The following is a 13,725-nucleotide window of genomic DNA, read 5'->3' on the forward strand; positions in this document are numbered from 1 at the left end:
TTTTCAAGTAACGCTGAGGCTACTTCCTAAAAACAACTTAGCACATGTGATAAAACTAATAATATCATAAGAACAATACTTATCCAACACAGCAATTACTCAGTGACTCCAAAGAAGTGAACTTTATTTAATAATGTACGTTAGTTACCAAAAGTAAATTCTAAAATAAGACATGGTAATAAATTAGAAAGGCAACTTGCCACTTTAGCAATTTTTTCTACCATGAATTTTAATTAAAAGTTTTTTTCAAAATGAGAACGAGCAAAGTATCTGCTCATATGGATTTATAACATGTGCTTCCTGCTTCTAAAGAGGGTTTAAAGGAAGCTGACAATTAAGCATAAGCTGGAAAAAAACATGTAGATGGAAGAGGGAAAAATATTCCAAATATCTTGACTAAAAGGGTAGACAGAAACAATAATAAAGGAGAGATTTGGGAGGAGGGGAGGAAGAAGGAGGTGGAGCGGCCTGCAGCGGAAGCAGCTATTTTTACATAGCTTTCTTGGATAAGATAAAGGAAGCTGAACCCAACCATCCCTCCGAAGGGGCCTTGCTATTGAGGGATACAGGGCTAGGATTGTGTAAGGGATACTGAGGTAGCCCAAAATTCATCCATCCATCCACCCATCCAATTGTCCGTTCATTCAGTCAATATTTTAAGTACCTACTACATGCCAGGCAGGGAATGCAATGGGGACCAAGCCTGATGCAGTCCCTGCCTTCATTGCTCACACCCTGGTGACAAAATTCTACAATGTGGGCACAGGGTCATGGAAGCAGAACAGCACCCACTCATCTGGATGGGGCATGCTAATCTAAATCAGGAGGCCCTTTAGGACCTGACCCCCCCCCCACCTCATCCCACTCTTTTGGGGCTGGGACCCTGCACTGCATTCAGAGTATACCCTTGCCTCTCCACCTCTGAGATGAGAGCAGAACACTGCATAGAACACAGGAAGGGAGCCTAGGATGGAGCATCAGAGCTCAGGCATGTGAACCCTCTGCCCTCCTCATGTCTGAGCATTAAATTGCAAAACACTAAAAGCATTTTGGTGCCATATCAGCATTTTCCGAGAGCCTCACAGGAAGGTCTCACTTTAGTCCTTAGGTGGAATACTGAACAACATCAAGAACCAGGAGTGGTAGAGTGAATGGGGCCATGGGTTTGAGTTATTGCTCAAGTCCTAGCTGTGTGACTTTGGGCAATTCACTTAACCTTTCTGTGTTTCCATTTCCACATGTATAAAATGAGGACAGAAATAAGACCAATAAGATTTTTGCAAAGTGAAAAAAATAAAAGCAGAAGGTCCTTCAAATACTGTAAAGTATCATTAACACCTATGTATAATGAATACCAATCCAGCTTTAAAAAATTCTGGCGTACATGAATTGCAACTTTATTTTTTCCATAATTGTACTTAATTTATTTTCTAAGTGTTCATATCACTAAGATGGAGAAACCTTAATCTTGGTCAATTCTGGATCTCTTCCCACTCTCAAGGGCCTGTGTGGTGCCACAATGCCAAGAATCTATCTTTGTTGCCATCATCTCTCCCTGCTGACATCGGTGGAAATCTCCTCATTCTCCTGTGGTCTTCCATTATGGATCCATGCAAATCTCTGCTATGCCCTTCTGGTCCTGACACATAGACTCTTGCTTAGACTAGCACTCTGCCACAAGCGTGCCATTATCTAAGCCACCAAGAACTTTCATGAGCCATCAAGAACCCAGAGTTCCTGGAAAACAGATGCCATCCCTGAGCTGTTTGCCTGGCCCCTCAAGAAGATTTCATGTCCCCCTCACACTGGGCTTGGGGGATACAAACAAGCCCCACAGTTCAACAGCTCCGAAATCATTTCCCTAGGAATGGAGGGCTAGGCAATGATAGGTCCCATCTGCTTGAGAATTTCTAAAGCCTTAACCTTTCCAATTTGGGGTCCCAGACAAACCCACACATTTTCAACTTCTCTGGGGCCCTCCATCTTCGGTCCATGAACTCTTCATCTGCCATGGGACAGGATAGCCAGCTCTTCAACTATTCTTCCAAATCTATGGTGTCATCCTAAGATCCAAGTTTTTGAACCCCAAACCCAAGAATTTCGTGTTTTTGTTGCCTGCTGGGTCTTTCTTCCCGGAGGCAATAAAACCAGAGTAACTCCCTGGGAGCATAAGAATGAACAGGAAAAGCACAGTCAGCCTCTGAATGTGTAATCCTAATGCTCATTTCTTCACTAGTGACCATGCACAGTGCCCAGGGTACAGAGTGTTTTAAAACATGAGAGTGTTGGGCGCCTGGGTGGCTCAGTTGGTTAAGGGATTGCCTTCGGCTCAGGTCATGATCCCGGAGTCCTGGAATCGAGTCCCACATCAGGCTCCCGGCTCAGCAGGGAGCCTGCTTCTCCCTCTGACCCTTTCCCCTCTCATGCTGTTTCTCTCTCTCTCTCTCTCTCAAATAAATAAATAAAATCTTTTAAAAATAAATAAATAAATAAAACATGAGAGTGTCTTTTAACTATTTTTTAATCAGCAAAAAAAGAATATAATCCATCTTTGATTATATCCATCTTTATAACAGTGTAGTTATAAACTATCATTTTTAACTTTTTTTAATGGAGTAAGGAGCCCATGAAGGCAAAGATAATTAGTGTCCATGAAAGTCAGAATGTACTATAAATTTTAAGTTGTATTATAACTAGATTATTACAAAAGATGCAGATATGTTCCTTTACTTAGAGCAGTCTCTATACTAAAAGTCCAGCACTGAAAACATGAATCTATAATGAAAGACTTTCTGTGGAGAACTGAGCTAATACAGTTGGCATCCCCTAATGCCTGCCAGTTGCCCACAAATGTTGTGCCCACAGTCTGCAGGCCCTGAGAAATACACAGCTAAAGAAGAGTCGCCCCGACTTCTAAGAGACTGCCAGCCTGGCAAAGAGAAATAAACATGTTTAAAAATTATAAAGTATATAAAATATAATATAAAATATAAAAAATAAATATTTACTATATACTAAATACATGTTTAATATGTATAAAATACAGTAAAAGTGATTAGGGTATTATAAAGAAAATGTCAGACTTAATTAATTCCTTGATTTTATTATGTCAGGTGAACACTGGCTTGTGCCTCAGTTTCCCTGAGATAAACTGAGAATCATACACTGAGGAAACAAATGAATCAATGGATTGAGAGTCTCAAGTGAAAAGTGACATGTAAATGCAAAATATTATTATGTGTACTAATACTATGTCTATCTACCATATGCTTTAGTTGGGTGTTTTTCAATACTTTGTTAATGCCAACTAAACCTTATAGCATCTTCATGAGACATATATCAAGGTATTGTAATATATAATAAAGTAAAATATAAATAAATACATATATACTTTCTATAGCCTTGTTCTCCTTGCTACCTGCATTTATTAATGGTCACTATACAACCGGCCATAACCTGTCATTTATTGCAAGAGAAATTCATTATGAGAAAATAATAAAATAAAAATTATAATAAAATAAAATTTACAATGTCTCTCGAGCAGTAACTTTCAAACATTTTGAGCACAGCCCCCACCAAATCCACCCCAACCCATCTTGAGACACTGGCCAATGTCTGAAGACATTTTTAGTTGTTGCATCAGGGTGGGGTGGGTTGTTACTGGTATCCAGTGGGTAGAGGCCAGTGATGTTACTAAACATCCTATCATGCACAGAAAAACCCACCCCCATAACAAAGAAATATCTGGCTCAAAATGTCAAAAGTGTCAAGGTTAAGAAAGCTCCAGGGTACAGTTATACCAGACTCTTAGATCAGTGGTTCCCAAACGTGTTTCATGGAGCAGCAAAACATCCCCCCAAATCTGTAGAACCAACATAAAATTGCCAACTTCCGTTTTGACAGAAACATTAAAAATGAAAAATCATCTACTGCCTTTAATAGGAAGACCTCTAACACCAAAGATAAGGAAAAACAATCTCAGAGTCCTTTAAACCAAATAAATTTAGCTATACAAAAAACTTGCCAAATTGTCTTCACAGTTAGTCTTATCACCTTGGATTAGTAATAAGGTCATTGTTGACCAGTACTGGTCTAGTCTACTGACTGGCTTCTGCAGATATTAATTTGTCCAGACATGAATTTGACAGCAGCTGGTCAGCAGTCAGTTCAAGCTCAAAGATGCTTGAATACAGGTATTTCGTGCTGCTGACTGAAGGAAGAACTATGTCTTCCATGTCAAGCATGCAGGTACTGGCTGACCTTCTTGCCGGGAGAAGGGTCCACAGGGCTCCCTGCCTTCAGTGCCAGAATCTTCCTTGACAAGCAGCCTTGTTTCTGCTTAGGACCTTGCTCCATCAAGGCCAGAGCTGAGGGCTGTGACTCTTTCTCTATACAAGAAATCTTTATGTAAGACAACCTCAACTATAAGAGATGAAGCTTGCATTCTATACCCTCTTGTGGAAGAGACAGTATGAATAGGAACAGAATCGGGAATGGGGAAAGCACCGAGAGGACAGGATCAGAGCTGCCAACCGTATGAAAAGGAGCTTGGAACTATGACCCTGTTTTCAAAAATGCCACTTAGACTGCTTCAGAGGGGATTAAGGTCAATACAACCCAGTAGGTTAAAGACAGCATGATTAGGTCCCATTCTGGACAAATGCCCAACATATGCAGTCGGTATGTAACTTCCCATCACCAACTCTATATAATCACCTGAACCCTTGAGATCCTGTTCTTCCTATCTTTTCAGGCCTAATGTTGTCCCAAGTAATGCCCTGTCAAGAGACCAGGGTCTGTTTCTGGGGTCCCTTGGGAGCTTGGATTTCCTATCATAAGAGTTGGATGACTCCAAATTGGATCTGCAAGCCCCCCTGAGTAAACACATACGATCCTAAAGTGAGTTGCAGAACTAAACAAACTCGAGTTCAGAGCATTCGCAGGCAAGGACCTGCAGCTCCCCTCAGGCTGCCCCAAACCAGAGTGGTCCAGCTACCACTGGAGGACAGGGTGGGGTTAGGCCATCGGATTCTCCTTGCAGGAAAGGAGACCAAGTTGCACTCTCGTGGACCAAGTGACATTCAAGTTACACTAAAGTCTACACTCACTTTCTGTGGTCCCACATCTACGTGGGGGGAAAAACGTGGGGGTTTTGAACAAAACCTTTATCTCTGCTCCACCTTTCACATTTTTTTCTTTATAATTATGCTTTAATGAATCTGCCTTCTCATTAGACTAGGAGTAGTTTAGATACAGGAATTATTCTTTATTCATCTTTGTGATCTCAGTGCCTAGCATAGTCTAGCAGATTATAAATGCTCATTAAATCTTCAATGATTGATTGATTGAATGTTCTTATATTGTGGTACTGTCACCTCAATATAAATGTTGAAAGCAGAGGCTTTCAAATGTGTCCATAAAAATAAAGAGCATCCCAGCTCACTCTGCAAAAGCACACATAAAGAAGGAGTGATTATGCACATAGAGATGCTAGTCCTTTGCAACAAAGACTTGTCTCCAGAGGAATTATAAATCTACTTGCTGAATGGGAAAGTTCTCAACATACATATGCATAACACTGATTGCAATGGGCGTGTGAATCTGAGCAATATCTGACATGAGAACAATGAAAATCCCAGCCCTTCTAGCTTCTAGTTACTTGACAAGAGACACATTTTCTTTGCGGATTTCAAAGATGTTAAAAATGTTTAGTTAAGACTCCAGATGGAAGAATATATTAATTTTAAATTTTAGAATTATTAATATAGTTCACAACTACTCTGTCAGTTATTGTATTTTCTGATATAAATCTAACCCATATAAGAAGAGAAAGATATCTTTTCTATTAGGTTTTATAAACATCTGCTATCTAGAACTTTAAAAGAAAATTACCCCAGAGAGTCAGCTCTATTTCCTGACACCTCAGAAGCATAAAACCAAGAGAATCAAAAGCTACAAAGAAACATTTGACAATGCTCTTTAAAGATTTCATGGGAAAATGATTTACATGCCAAGGTAATGTTATTTTAGTGGCACATTCATCAAACTGACAAATGAAGACTTTTAGGTGTATTTGCAGAATCATAAAGAAAATCTTATGTCCTTGGGAGAACTGGTGACATTTCAAACTTAAGAAGAGGGACTCTGGTTTTCAATGTCTCAAGCTTTTTGTGATTTGTGCATCTATAACCTGAAACCACAGAATCTGAAGCCTAAACTGCACTCAAAAGAAAACCATTTGACGAAGGCAGATAAGTGAAGTCATTTTCTTCACTGGACATATATTGAGTGGCATGTAAATAAGACCCCATTATTACGGATTTTCTTAATAGAAAATCTTCAGAAATAGGAGGCCCTACGGAGAATATTGGGAGGAAACAAAAAAGAATATAGTAGTGGGAGCCTGTGTCTAAACTGTTTAAATGTTAAATAAACATTGTCAGTCTGAGTAACTGCCAAACACATGACTTTGAAAACAGCTGAAGGGACATGTATTAGATAGGGTGACACTGTAATTGATTAATCCACCCGGAACACTTTTAGGGGGAAATGAGGTACTAAGTACACTGGGAGTGGTGAAAACCAGGACTGTCCTGGTCAAATCAGGATCAGGAAATTCCGTTACTCCATGTTTAAACAACTGGCTCTCAATGATCTTAAAATCCTAGGATGTTTCTCAGAGTTTCTTTGATCCTCCCCTCCAGAATCAACTTATATCGACTGGCCAAAGACACTCTGGGAGGTAGAAGAGTAAGACTAAAGAGAGACAGAGTTTTTTTTAAGTGTATTATACATTAGTAATTACAGTAGTCCACAGAAAATATATATGATAGTATATCTTTCATGAATGGCATGAAGACCAGTTTGTCCCCCTGCAAAACAAAAAGCAACACCTGATTACTTGTAATAGCTCCTTTCCTATAGTCTTAATATTACTGGTTTAAACAATTTGAATTAACTATTCTAGCATAACATCAAAAGATTGTATTATATGAGCTTAAGGCCCATTTTAATGTACACTTCTGTGAACCCATGAGCAAGGCATGTTGACTAGGTATTATAAGGTTCTTTGGTTTCAAAGCAATTCATTTCATTCACATTAGAAACAAATGAACAAACTGTTCTTCATAAATAGAATCTAAAGTTTAAATATTCTTCCATTATGAACATTGTTAAACAAATGAGCATTTCCCCCATGTCCTCCTAGAAATCATTGAAAAGTAACAAAGGAAATGGAAAAATTAAAAGCAAACTAAATTTTTGGCAAAGTCAGAAGTTATAATTCCCAGATCACACCATGTGCAAGGGCTCCCATAAGCAGCCAAGATCCATTCAAAACAAGTGGAACCAAAGAATTTGTCAGAGACAAGTGGAAGAAGTGAAGATTAAGAGGCTGTAAGGAGAAATCTCACTAACGAGATTGGTCAGAGGTGGGAACTCTTGGAGTGACAGCCAAATTATATTTCCATGGTTATGCAAATAAATTCACTGAAAACAATGGATAATGCTAGATAAAATACATTTTTAAATCTTAACACATTAGAAGTACTTAAGAGCTGAAAATCCAATGGGGGAACTTCCATGTCAATTTTTGGATGAAAGCCTGTAACCAAAGGGTTAAGTAGAATTTCAAAACACCCAATCTGCTGATGCCTTCAAGGTGTTTGCCAACACTGCATAGGGACAATGATTTCAGGGCTAGAAGAACAAAAATCTAGCCCTAGAATCCACCTAGAGTGAGTTTTATAAGAAAGTCTTCTATATGTGATAGACATTGTGCTCACCAATATAATTTCTCCTTCTTTCCTGGGAATACAAGAGGTTAAAATTCCCAGCTCTCCTACAGTTAGTGGGGCCATTTGACTAGTTCTGGATAACAAAATAAAAATGAACAGAAATAATATGTGTCCTTTCTGTGACAGTGAAAGCTTTTGTCCAATTCTCAATTCTTTCTTCCCCTGCCAGAGCAGTCAATGACTTTCTAGAGGATAGAGCCTCAATCAGCCTGAATCCCAGAGTATCTAGGTGGAGGAGTGCCCCCTCCACCAAAAATTTACAGATGACTTTGTGTGAGCAGGAAATAAACCTTTATGTGTTAAGCCCCTGAGATTCGGGGGACTGTTATCACAGATTAAGTTTAGCCTATTCTAACACAGAAATCAGTACCAGAAGTGGGGTGGGTGCTACTGTAACAAAAATCTAAAGTATATGGCCAGGCAAAGACAATAGGAAGCTGATATCGCAGGCTTTCTATGAAAGGCAAAACATTTCATGACCACAGTAGGCAAAGAGTCAACTAATGTACCTAGTGAGACCGAGAAAGAGATTGAGAAAGTTCATGAGTTCCGTGTGTGAACTGCGATTGTTTTTTGCCAATGTATTTATAAAACAGAGAGAGGTAAATTCAGTAAATTGGCTGGTTTACAAGAAGGTAAAGAGAAATGAGAGTCCTGAAATTTGGGACGTGAAATGTTAGAAGATCCAGCAACTTTTAGATCTCAAAGAGTAAGAGAGAAAACTCAGATCTTTTTGAGACAAAGTTCTATCAAAGCTGAGCCTTGTAGCAAAGTTCATCCCATTGTTAGATGCTCCCAATGAATTAAGCTGCATCCAAGCAAACATCTGCCTAAGGAGATAGTCAAACAGAAATTCCCAGGGTTTCTGATTTCTGTAACTACAGCAGTCTCAAAGTGATATTCAAGGTATTTATTATAGGAGAAAAAGTAAAGAAATAAAGCAGAACTTTGTCTAGAAAGAATTAAGAGTGAGGTTATTACCAGTTGGAATTGACTGAATTCAAACAAATAAACTTATGAAGTTCTTAAAAACTGTTCTTCCAAATTAGCCAGGAGTCTGAATTTAAAATCCTTTAACTGTTCAATATTTAAAATATTCTTTGGGAGGCCCCTGGGTGGCTCAGTCGGTTAAGCATCTGACTCTTGGTTTGGTTCAGGTCATCATCTCATGGGTTTGTGGGACAGAGGCCCCCCCCCACCCCGCCGACCAACTTCGAGCTCCACACTCAGCAGGGAGCCTGCTTTAGATTCTCTTCTCTCCTTCTGCTCCTCCCTCTCCCCAAAGCGCGCGCGCACTCTCTCTCTCTAAAATAAATAAACAAATCTTTTAAAAAAATATTCTCTGGCCCCCAAACTTTTGGAACTAGGAAATGAACTGAGAAAGCCAAACAGTTCACAGGAGGGCATAGTCTACAACATCCATTGCAGATGTGGTCAAGAATAATAGAAAAGACCACACACAGGGCAGAGCCAAGGACCACAGAGAACAATGGGAAAGGGAAGCTGCCCCCAGAAAACAGAATGGGGGTCTAACAAAGAACATTCCTGGGGCGCCTGGGTGGCTCAGTTGGTTGGGCATCTGCCTTCGGCTCAGGTCATGATCCCAGGCTCCTGGGATCAAGGCCCATGTCCGGTTCCCTGCTCAGCGAGGAGTCTGCTGCTCCCCCTGCTTGTGCTCTCTCTCTCCTTCTCAAATAAATAACATCTTTTTTTAAAAAAAAAAAAAAAGGACATTCCTGACACCAGCTCCAGGATCTGTGTACTAGCCAGGACTTAAGAATGACTGTGGACAAGTGACAGGCCTGTCCCTTCCATCGTTATTTCTGAGCAAGGGCGCTTCCTACACTTATCTTGTCCCTGTCCCACCATTGTGCACTGGGAACAGAAATCTGTCCTTTTCCTTTACGGTTTTCTGAATCATTTAGAGCTACAGCTAGTCTACAGCTAGACTTAGTAGAGAGATAATGGCATGACATGGGGAGATCTTGAAATTTTGACCTGTGACTGGATAGAATTTGGGTTATTATCCTTGGATAAATAGGTGAACATAGTCCGCACATGGAGTGTGAAGCCAGTATTTGGTGACCTGCCTAAATACAACTTAAAGGGCACATAGAACTTTTATACAAATTAAGAAAAAATATTTTAATGTGTTTAAAAGATATAAATGACATTTCAATAAAACTAAAAATTTATAACACATTTTTAAAGAGATCCTTCTTCAATCTGAACATATTTAAACACTTCAAAGATCAAAGATCAATACAAACTTAAATTGTTGAAGTTCTAAAAAATACCAATAAATTGAAATACCACTTATAGGAATCCATAAGATATAGCTATGGCAGTACCCAGAAAAAAATTCTAAGCTTTAAGTACTTATACCAATAAAAATGAAGCAATGAAAATAAGTAAAATATCTAACTCAAAAACATAGAAAAAAGAACAAGCAAGCCAAAAGAATCCAGAATGATATAACAATTCAAGATAAAGGAGTAGTTAAATGCAGAATTAAATAAGTTAGAAAACAGAATAAATGAATAAATAAGCAAAATAGACACATCTAAAAAATCAAGAAAAAGGGCAGGAGATATAAACAGAGTAGAGGGATATAATATCCACACTGTGGAATATTATTAGGCAATAAAAAGAAATGAAATATTGATAACTTGCTACAACATGGGTGAAACTTGAAAACATTATGCCAAGTAAAAGAAGCCAGTCACATAGGACCATATATTATTTTATTCCATTCATATGAAATGTCCAGAATAGGCAAATCTATAGAGACAGAAAGTAGGTTAATGGTTCCTAGGGCTTGAGGGTTTGGGGGATTCAGGAGTAACAGCTAAAGGGAACAGGATTTCTTCTTATGTTAATTAAAATATTCTAAAATCAATTGTGTTGATAGATGTACAACTTTTTTTTTAAAGATTTTATTTATTTATTTGAGAGAGAGAGAGCCAGAGACAGAGCACAAGCTGGGGAGAGAGGGAGAAGCAGGTTCCCTGCTGAGTAGGGAGCCTAACACCGGGCCTGATTCCAGGACCCTGGGATCATGACCTGAGCTGAAGACAGATGCTTAACCAACTGAGCCACACAGGTGCCCCATGACAGATGTACAACTTGGTCAATATACTGAAAGCCATTGAATTATACACCTTAAAAGGATGATAATGTATAGTATGTGAGTTGTATCTTAATAAGGTTGTTAAGAATAGGAATAACCATCAAAATAGAAGAAAAATTTTAAAAGCTGCAAAGACTACTTTCCATAACTCTATGCAAATATATTTGGAAAGCTAGATGGCACACATAACCTTCTATGAAAAGTAACTTACCAAAATTACCCTGGTAGAACCAGAAAGTCTAAATAGACAATTCCCAAAGAGGAAACAGAGAAAGGTGTCAAAGAAAAAAGAGAGTTACCCATCAAACAGTACCATGCCCAGATGATTTTATTATAGAAGGAAATTTCTTATTTGTACCTTAATGTCTAGCAGGATGTTTGACATGCCCTGATCTCCTCAGGTGTCAGAGGTAAAAGGCATTGATAGGGTCAATAAGACCTGTAGTGGATCACGTTACATTCACTCCGCTCATTTTGACATATGTGTAAAGCAACCACAGGCAGATTTTCCAAATTATTTGTATTTGTTGTAAGATTATTTAACATATAGGGGAGCCTAAGTGGCTCAGTCAGTTAAGCGACAACTCTTGATTTTGGCTCATGATCTCAGGGTCGGGAGATCGAGCCTCACGTCAGGCTCTGTGCTCAGCGGGGAGTTAGCTTGAGATTTTCTCTCTCCCTCTCCCTCTGCCCCTCCCCCCACTCTCGCTCATATAAATATATCTTTAAAGATTGTTTAACATACAAAATAACGTAACTAAAAAAAAAAAATGCAATCTATCCAGACTAGATTTCTCTACTAAATCACACAATACATATACTTCTTTCAAAGTCTAGAAGGAAGGCTAACCTGTAGGAAATTGCCTTCAGTGAAATTTTGGTTGCTTTGTCGACATGCACCCCTACAATGAGAGCAGGTGCCACTAAGCTCTGAAAGCTCAGGATTATTATGCAGTAATAAGTAGAGAAATCCTTTTCTGTGACAATCTATTAGGAGTGTTGCCATTCACACCCTTGCTATGAATGGCCATATGTAAATTAGCTAACCTGAGTGTGTTGGCCTTAGATATATATTAGCTCTGTTGTCCCCACCCATCTGGCCATAGAGTTATGGATATGTAACTTAGGCATCATATATACAGATTATTGAATGCTATTAAGATGCTGTGACCCTCCCTAGAACTAGAAGTCACAAATCTTGTAACCATACACTTGACATCACTAGAGACTGGTAATTATGCAATCAAAAATGCCCACACCTATTACCAAACACTCCAATGGAAGGGGTAGTAATGCTTTCGGTTGACAATTAACTAATGTGCCATCTTTAGTTCTCCATGTGAACCCTAGGAGCTAGAACAGTCTCCTCTAGGGAACCTGTCCTGGTCCAGTAGGCCTAAGTGCTCTTGGATGTTCCCAGAGCATCCTGCTTACCCTGATCCTAGTATGCACAGTGCATAGTATTTGCCTGGTCAGTCATCCCTACTCCTGTCTCACAGTAATCTTGACCTCACTGTCAAATCCCAGACTCAGCAGAGTGCCTGCAACATAGCAATGGTTTAATAATAAATACATTTTTTAAACAAATGCTATTCAAAAAAAAGAGCTATTTAGAAATAAAAATATTTTTAAGTGATTTTTTTTTTCAAAAGCTGATTTAATACTTCTGGCTCCCGCTTGAGCATCTCAGTATTTTTCCAAGTGTTTAAAAAATTCTGACAAGCCATTCATACATTTTAATTCCAAAATATTCTTTCTACCACTTTATTTTTATTTTTTTAAAGATTTTATTTATTCATTTGACAGAGATAGAGAGCGAGAGTACAAGCAGGGGGAGCAGCAGAGGGAGAGGGAGAAGCAGGCTCCTCGCTGAGCAGGGAGCCTGACAACATGGGGCTCCATCTCAGGACCCCGGAATCATGACCCAAGCCAAAGGCGACACCCAACCGACTGAGCCACCTAGGTGCCCCTTCTTCCTACCACTTTCTATGAAAGAAAGCTAAATTCTTTGCAATAAATAAATAATATTATGTTAACTCTTCCATTTGAACCTAGAACGATCTGATTGGGGATCTAACATCTTACCAAAGAAACATATATAAATCTCTGCCAATTAATGGTTAATGCATCAAAACTTAGTTAAGTTAAAATAAAGGAATAACACTGTGTGACTCCTAACAATTAAAATGTAATTGTATTTCAAAATGAAATAAGGGAAACCGTAGTAAAAGATTAGTGTCTAGCAAAAACAGTAATACAATATTCAAATCTACTCAGAACTTTTTCAAAGCATTGTAAAAATATATTTATCTAATGTCTACATAAGATTTCTGTTTTCTGTCCATTATACCTAAAATCAATTTTTTTTAAAAGTGCATTGTGTAGGTGCTGGTTGGGTGGGGTGGTGAAAGTTTAAAGTCAAAGTAAGAGCCAATGTAGGAAATCCCTAATATATAAATGTGTATATTCTAAACTTTTGCTATAAAATTGGGTGTTTGGAACATGGAATTCATTCTCTACTATAGTAGCTATCTATAGGATATAGCAGATGGTGAAGATATCTCTAGGATAGAAATGGGATATAGTAGATATCTATAGGATTTTGAGCTCAGCACTCCTTTCTCCTGGGTATATCCACCTTATCCTATGGTTATTGGAGAGCTGACATATTTCCACCTAACCCTGCCTTTTTGGATGACCCCAAATAGATACTTGGCCTAAGAATGCACATCTAACCTGAAATTTTTGTATGCAGAACTGAAAATACCTTAAAACCAACCTTATTTTTTTTGTAGGATA

The 13,725-nt window shown here is 38.7% G+C and overlaps 1 protein-coding gene across 10 annotated transcripts in view; it reads right to left on the bottom strand.

Moving 5' to 3' along the window:
* CFAP95 (cilia and flagella associated protein 95) overlaps positions 1-13,725 on the bottom strand; it is a 248,679-nt gene that overhangs the window by 180,414 nt on the left and 54,540 nt on the right. The gene's annotated exons all lie outside the window — the stretch shown is intronic.

Source organism: Callorhinus ursinus, unplaced genomic scaffold, assembly GCF_003265705.2.
Source record: "Callorhinus ursinus isolate GAN/ISIS: 27379988/994484 unplaced genomic scaffold, GSC_fseal_2.0 scaffold28, whole genome shotgun sequence".
Lineage (NCBI taxonomy): Eukaryota > Metazoa > Chordata > Mammalia > Carnivora > Otariidae > Callorhinus > Callorhinus ursinus.